The sequence below is a fragment of the Schistocerca gregaria genome, chromosome 8 (assembly GCF_023897955.1).
Source record: "Schistocerca gregaria isolate iqSchGreg1 chromosome 8, iqSchGreg1.2, whole genome shotgun sequence".
In the NCBI taxonomy this organism is placed as follows: domain Eukaryota; kingdom Metazoa; phylum Arthropoda; class Insecta; order Orthoptera; family Acrididae; genus Schistocerca; species Schistocerca gregaria.
The window spans coordinates 388,794,729-388,803,171 of record NC_064927.1 but is presented as its reverse complement, the minus strand read 5'-3'; the positions used below and the strand labels follow the sequence as shown (position 1 = coordinate 388,803,171).

Genomic DNA, 8,443 nt, shown 5'->3' with positions numbered 1-8,443 from the left:
TGTTATGTTCCCTACGCTATTACTGCTACCACCTGCCGTCCGTGAGTGGTTACTGACGTCAAAAATAGGCGGATGTCTCGTTAATGTGACTGGACCGTGTAACAGTGCAACAATTTGCCACGAAAGTCATTAATTAGCCACCGTGAAGCGATCGATCTCCGTCGAACTTTAGCGATCATAGAATAGACTCGTTGTCAATAGTCTCTCGTGCCGAGTTGTCCTGTTCCAACCCCTCCTCCTCTCTCCACCTCTCCCTAACATCGTTTCTCCCTTTGAGCCCACCAGTGGCTCACTGCTGAGGCGTGAGCGCAAGCCAGCTATAGAGTGCGATTTCTAGCCGCAGTCGTATGTAGGAACTCGCTTAACAGCACGGAACATCCGAGGACAGACGAAAATTAACGTTTTAACACTTATAGTGCTCCTTGTCCAATTGATCGAGCACTGTTACCGTTTCCTTTGTTCATTTCGATTGAAAATGGTTTAAGAACGGTATGCAATCTTCCAGCCCTTGCCCAGCCGAAGTGGCCTTGCGGTTCTAGGCGCTGCAGTCTGGAACCGCGTGACCGCTACGGTCGCAGGTTCGAATCCTGCCTCGGGCATGGATGTGTGTTATGTCCTTAGGTTAGTTAGGTTTAACTAGTTCTAAGTTCTAGGGGACTAATGACCTCAGAAATTGAGTCCCATAGTGCTCAGAGCCATTTGAACCAATTTTTTTCAGCCCTTCTGTTCAATCTATACATAGAAGAAGAAATGACGGAACTGAAAGAAAGCTTCAAAGGTGGGATAAAATTAATTGTGGAAAAATTTCGGATACAAGATTCACTGACGACATTGCTACCCCCAGTGAATGTGAAGATTTACAAGACCTGTTGAGTGGAATGAACAGTCTAAGCGCACATAATATGAATTGGTGGTAAACCGAAGAGAGATGAAAGTAATGAGGAGTAGCAGAAGTGAGATTAGCAGCAAACTTAATATCAGAGGTGGTGACGACGAAGTAAATGAAGTGTAGAGTTTCTGCTTCGGTGGAAGCGGAATAACGTATAATGGACGACGCAAGTATGACATAAAAGGCAGTCTAGCATAGTGAAACAGGGAATTCCTGGTCGAAACAAAAGTACAAATGACATACGTAGGCCTTAATTTAAGGAAGAAATTTCTGAGAATGTATGTCTGGAGCATGGTGAATCACGGACTGTAGAAATAACAGAATCGAAGCTTTTGAAACATTGTGCTATTCAAGAATGATGACAAATAGGTAGATAAGATAAGAAATGATGAAATTCTCCTCAAAATCGGCGACGAAATGATCATATGGAGCCGGCCGAAGTGGCCGAGCGGTTCTAGGCGCTGGAGTCTGGAACCACGTGGCCACTACGGTCGCAGGTCCGAATCCTGCCTCGGGCATGGATGTGTGTGATGTCCTTAGGTTAGTTAGGTTTAAGTAGTTCTAAGTTCTAGGGGACTGATGACCTGAGATGTTAAGTCCCACAGTGCTCAGAGCCATTTTGAATTTGATCATATGGAGATCACCGAAAAGAAGAAAGGACAGTCTGATAGGAATATCTGCTGTGGCAGTATAGTACTAAATGAAGCTGTAGAGAATTAAAAAAAACTGACGGATACAAACAGTGCATCAAAGAGAAAAGTGGAACAAATGGGGTGATAGTTACAGTATACCACGGTCACCGAACACATAAGTCCCCATTCCCCTTCCCTCCCCACCACCAGGCACGAAGCGAGGGCACCAAATTTTTCTGGCTACAGATACACGAGAGCAAATCAAAACATAATTTACACTATCTCGCCGCCAGAGGCGCTGTGTGTCGTGATCGTGAGCAATGTCTAGCATGCGACAGTAACTGCTGACACGTCCGATGGGACAGGTGATGTGGTATTCCGCCGTGTTGTGTGTGCAGGGTGGGTTAAGCTCAATGGTGCGTCAACTGGACGTTCACTCAAAATTGGAGGTGTGTCCAACTATCAGATTTCTGTGGGCTAAACGGCTCAATTGCACGGAGATTCATCGTGAAACCACTACTGTGTATGGTGAGCGTGAAATATCTCGCCTAGGTATTGTGTGGCCGCCATTGTATATCTGGTATAAGGATCATAAATGGATTTATGGTACGCCATAAAAAATCCTGGGTGTAAGCGATTGGGACGACCCAAAGTAGGACGCAAGAAGCATATTCAGTGCCCGCATTCTCTTTCAAGAACGCACACCTATTAGACTGATCCTTTTTACTAATATTTGCCCATCAGCTGGGATCCTTACCAGGTTGGACTAATAAGAGAGGAATGCTTTATTCGGCGTTGGATCGCGGTTCAAAGATGCGATAAATTTAAGCGTGGAAAAATTTCAGTGATAAGATTCACTGACAACATTGCTACCCTCAGTGAATGTGAAGAATTACTCTTACGGGACTTGGTAAGAATGTCTTCCACGAGTAATGAGTCTGTTGGGTAGGGACACTACGAATGTAGTGTGTGGACATTTAAAGTGAGAATGTGGGTCTCGCGGGAGACGTGCGCGAGGTAGTCCTTGCAGTCGCTCTATCCTCCGTGCCCTCGGTGGCTCAGATGGACAGAGCGTCTGCCATGTAAGCAGGAGATCCCGGGTTCGAGTCCCGGTCGAGGTACACATTTTCACCTGTCACTCTTGATATATATCAACACCCGTCAGCAGCTGAAGGTATTAATATACAGGGTGAGTCACCTAACGTTACCGCTGGATATATTTCGTAAACCACATCAAATACTGACGAACCGATTCCACAGACCGAACGTGAGGACAGGGGCTAGTGTAATTGTTTAATACAAACCATACAAAAATGCACGGAAGTATGTTTTTCAACACAAACCTACGTTTTTTAAAAGGAACCACGTTAGTTTTGTTGGCACATCTGAACATATAAACAAATGCGTAATCAGTGCCGTTTGTTGCATTGTAAAATGTTAATTACATCCGGAGATATTGTAACCTAAAGTTGAAGCTTGAAACCTCCGGCGTTCAGTTGCGTGTTGTAACAAACACGGGCCACGGCCGGCGAGCAGCATCTGCAGGGACAAGTTTACGATGACGACCGTGTTTACGAGTGTGGCTGTAGTGCACTGTTGTGGTTTGGTCTAGCTGTCGCAGTGTCCGCATGTAGCGCTTGCTGGTATTGTTACTCTGCATTCGTCTCCTCACGCAGACCAACTGTAGTACACCGTGTTACCAGACGTCTGTGATAGTTTAGTGTTGTAGGAACTGTGACCATGATGTATTCGAACTCTGAAAAGGCGGAGATGAAACTCATCTATGGCGAGTGTCGACGAAATGCAGCTGAAGCCTGCTGGGTGTATGCAGGATGGTACCGGACAGAGAGCATCCAACGTGCCGCACATTGCAAAACATCTACCGCCAACTGTATGCAACAGGTATGGTCGTAGCACGCAAACGGGTCCGTAACAGGCCCGTCACAGGAGAAGCGGGTGCAGTTGGTATGTTAGCTGCTGTAGCCATGAACCCACACATGAGTAAACGGGACATTGCGAGAGCCGGTGGACTGAGTCAAAGTAGTGTCATGCGCAAACTGCATCGTCACCGCTTTCAGCCGTTTCATGTGTCGCTACATCAGCAATTACATGGTGATGACTTTAATCATCCAGTGCAATTCTGTCAATGGGCATTAACAGAGAATGCGTTGCAGTTCTACCTGTTTACCGATGAAGCGGGTTTCACAAACCACGGGGCAGTGAATCTACGGAACATGCATTACTGGTCCGTGGACAATCCTCGCTGGCTCAGACAGGTAGAGCGACAGCGACCGTAGACTGTAAATGTATGGTGCGGAATAATTGGCGACCACCTCATTGGTCCTCACTTCATTGCAGGGGCCCAAACAGCTGCAACATACATCGTGTTTCTACAGAATGATCTGCCAACCTTGCTCGAAAATGTCCCACTGGAAACGCGTCGTCGTATGTGGTATCAGCATGATGGTGCACCTGCACATTCCGCAATTAAAACTAGGCTGACCCTTGACAGGATGTTCGACGGGCGTTTCATAGGACGTGGATGACGCATAAATTGGCCAGCCTGTTCTTCTGATCTTACACCTCTGGTCTTCTTTCTGTGGGGTACGTTAAAGTAGAAAGTGTACCGTGATGTGCCTACAACCCCAGAGGATATGAAACAACATATTGTGGCAGCCTGCGGCGACATTACACCAGATGTACTGCGGCGTGTACGACATTCATTACGCCAGAGATTGCAATTGTGTGCAGCAAATGATGGCCACCACATTGAACATCTATTGGCCTGACATGTCGGGACACACTCTATTCCACTCCGTAATTGAAAACGGAAACCACGTGTGTACGTGTACCTCACCCCTCATTGTAATGTACATGTGCGTCAAAAGACCAATGAAAAGGTGTTAGCATGTGAACGTAATGTGCTGTTCCAGTCTCTTCTGTACCTAAGGTCCATCACCGTTCCCTTTGGATCCCTACGTAATTCGGTGTTCTCCGATACACAGGATCGAACAGCGGAGGAGTGGTACTCAAGCGTCATCATTAGGTTACAATATCTCCGGATGTAATTAACATTTTACAATGCAACAAACGGCACTGATTACGTATTTGTTTATATGTTCAGATGTGCTAACAAAACTAACGGGGTTTCATTTTAAAAAACGTAGGTTTGTGTTAAAAAACATACTTCCGTGCATTTTTATGGTTTGTATTAACCAATTACACTAGCCCCTCTCCTCACGTTCGGTCTGTGTAATCGATTCTTCAGTATTTGGTGTGGTTTACGAAACATATCGAGCGGTAATTTTAGGTGACTCACCCTGTATACCTCTAATCACTAATTTGGTCAAACCAAGAAGTGCTTACGGTTGATGGTGTGACACGTTTCAGCAGATGATTTCGATTTTCAAGCACTTTACTGGATGGTAAGACTTGGTTAGGGTTGGTAGTATGTTATTAGCGTTTAATTGTGTGGAAATGTCCTCGACAATTAAGGACTTATTGTATGAAGGAAGTATTAGTGTCTACGACAGCTTGCATTAACGTCTGCTTCGGGACGTTTCTTCGACAGGTCGCACCCTGCCTGCCTTATGACTTCGCTACCGGCACGCAGACTGTGTGTGCACGGTGTGTCACGGGGACACAAGTCTTCCGCTGGCTAGCTTCTTGGAGCAAAAATTTTAATGATAAATATATTGGTATTATTCTGTTTAATCGACTTTTGAATTTCCTGTCAAAGAGGAAGGAAGATTAGAGTTTACTGTCCCGTCGACAGTGCCGTCCTTAGAGAGGGCACACAAACTCGGATTCCGGAAAGACGGGGGAGGAAATCGGTCGTGCCTTTTTTCAAAAGGGCATTCCCACATTTGTCTTGACCGACTTGAGGAAATGATGGGAAACGTAAAGCTGGCTGGCCGGTCGGTGAATTGAACCGTCATCCTCGCGAACGCGAGTCCAGAGTGCTAACCACTGCTCCACCTCGCTCAGTTTCCCCCTAAACCGGCCACGGTGTTCGTGTGATCTTGCTATGGCTATGACGTCACGAGTCAGTAGACATACTGTCAAACGCTATGGATCTTAAAACATCCTCCTGAAATCTCCAGTTAACGGATAAAGTTATCTGAAATTTTTTCTTTCCAGATTCAAGAGTTGAAGAGCCAGCGTCTGGTGGCAAGTAGTAAAACGTTTTAAGGATCCTGAATTGTATAAAGTAATATAATGATGAAAGAGATCAGATTTCCGCAAAATCTAACTCATTTCAAACTCTTAAAATTCCGTTGTGCGTTGTTTCAAAAGTCTTTTAAGATCTTGCCATCTGAAGAGACGGCCATTTGTTTGAACGCAGCAAGAAATTTGATGCGAAGGCACTCTGAGTTTAAGAGGTGAATACTGACTTAATTCGCATTAGCTGTTCACCGGAAAATTCAGCAGAATAAGCCCGTACAAAAAATTACACCTACGTTCTTTACAATTATCAGAACGCCCGCACCGCAGTATTAGAACGCAGGTATTTGTTAATTTATGCTAGCTGTGCTGTGACTCAGTCTGGTTAAATGGAAGAGAAAGAAAAGAGGAAGTAGACAATACGTTTGGGAATTCGATATACGTCCTAATCGCCTTCCCTTCCCCCTCCCCATCTCCTCCCGTTCCATCCAACTCCTTCTCCTTCCCCCTCTCTCAGTCCGTCTTCACTACCCATTCCCCCCGATCCCCCGATTTCCCCCTCTCATCCTCCTTCACGCTTTCTACGCCTCTTTTCTATAAACCTTGAGACTTGTTTGTTGGCATTGCAGATTCTGACGTCTAAAGAAAATGTGTCGCGTAAGGAACAAAATTGGAGGAAACAGTTTGCGACTTTGAGGAAGAGAAAAAATTAATCTGATTTGACAACACTGTCGTTATCACAATATGCAGTAAAAAAAGAATATTGCAAATAAGTCCATTTGAACTAAGACAAATGAAAGTCTGAGAATAGACTCATAATTAGGGCAGTTTGAAAATGCGAGAAAACAGTCTGCGCCAGTAGCAATTACAAGTGACACTAACACCGGTCTCGAAGCGCCGTCGAGAGATAACAATTTCTTCAGTCCTATTTGGGAAGAACAGAAACATAAAAGATTAATTCAGCGTGTTAAATACCAGTAACAATTACTTCATCATTAAATAATGTGACTATGAACTACACTCCTGGAAATTGAAATAAGAACACCGTGAATTCATTGTCCCAGGAAGGGGACACTTTATTGACACATTCCTGGGGTCAGATACATCACATGATCACACTGACAGAATCACAGGCACATAGACACAGGCAACAGAGCATGCACAATGTCGGCACTAGTATAGTGTATATCCACCTTTCGCAGCAATGCAGGCTGCTATTCTCCCATGGAGACGATCGTAGAGATGCTGGATGTAGTCCTGTGGAGCGGCTTGCCATGCCATTTCCACCTGGCGCCTCAGTTGGACCAGCGTTCGTGCTGGACGTGCAGACCGCGTGAGACGACGCCTCATCCAGTCCCAAACATGCTCAATGGGGGACAGATCTGGAGATCTTGCTGGCCAGGGTAGTTGACTTACACCTTCTAGAGCACGTTGGGTGGCACGGGATACATGCGGACGTGCATTGTCCTGTTGGAACAGCAAGTTCCCTTGCCGGTCTAGGAATGGTAGAACGATGGGTTCGATGACGGTTTGGATGTACCGTGCACTATTCAGTGTCCCTTCGACGATCACCAGAGGTGTACGGCCAGTGTAGGAGATCGCTCCCCACACCATGATGCCGGGTGTTGGCCCTGTGTGCCTCGGTCGTATGCAGTCCTGATTGTGGCGCTCACCTGCACGGCGCCAAACACGCATACGACCATCATTGGCACCAAGGCAGAAGCGACTCTCATCGCTGAAGACGAAACGTCTCCATTCGTCCCTCCATTCACGCCTGTCGCGACACCACTGGAGGCGGGCTGCACGCTGTTGGGGCGTGAGCGGAAGACGGCCTAACGGTGTGCGGGACCGTAGCCCAGCTTCATGGAGACGGTTGCGAATGGTCCTCGCCGATACCCCAGGAGCAACAGTGTCCCTAATTTGCTGGGAAGTGGCGGTGCGGTCCCCTACGGCACTGCGTAGGATCCTACGGTCTTGGCGTGCATCCGTGCGTCGCTGCGGTCCGGTCCCAGGTCGACGGGCACGTGCACCTTCCGCCGACCACTGGCGACAACATCGATGTACTGTGGAGACCTCACGCCCCACGTGTTGAGCAATTCGGCGGTACGTCCACCCGGCCTCCCGCATGCCCACTATACGCACTCGCTCAAAGTCCGTCAACTGCACGTACGGTTCACGTCCACGCTGTCGCGGCATGCTACCAGTGTTAAAGACTGCGATGGAGCTCCGTATGCTACGGCAAACTGGCTGACACTGACGGCGGCGGTGCACAAATGCTGCGCAGCTAGCGCCATTCGACGGCCAACACTGCGGTTCCTGGTGTGTCCGCTGTGCCATGCGTGTGATCATTGCTTGTACAGCCCTCTCGCAGTGTCCGGAGCAAGTATGGTGGGTCTGACACACCGGTGTCAATGTGTTCTTTTTTCCATTTCCAGTAGTGTATATAGGATGATCAGAAACAGTCTGAAGAGCTTATAAGAATGTTGCAAGGTATGAAAATGAGACCGTGCAGAATGAAATTACAATTAAATCAATACCATTAGTGGTCGACGGGAGTTCATATACATCAACGGGGAGAGTGGAAAATGTGTGCCCCGATCGGGACTCGAACACGGGACCTTCTGCCTACATGGCAGCCGCCCTATTCATCTGAGCCACCTAGGGCACAGAGGATAATGCGACTCCAGGGATTTATCGCTGGCACGCTCCCTGTAAGATCCACATTCTCAACTTATAGTCCACACACTACATTCGTAGT

At 47.1% G+C, this 8,443-nt stretch overlaps 1 non-coding gene across 1 annotated transcript; it reads left to right on the top strand.

The window, feature by feature from the left end:
- The first annotated feature begins 2,567 nt into the window (after positions 1-2,567).
- Trnat-ugu (transfer RNA threonine (anticodon UGU)) lies at positions 2,568-2,642 on the top strand. The gene has a single exon. It is a non-coding gene; the product is annotated as a tRNA-Thr (tRNA).
- Positions 2,643-8,443: the final 5,801 nt, after the last annotated feature.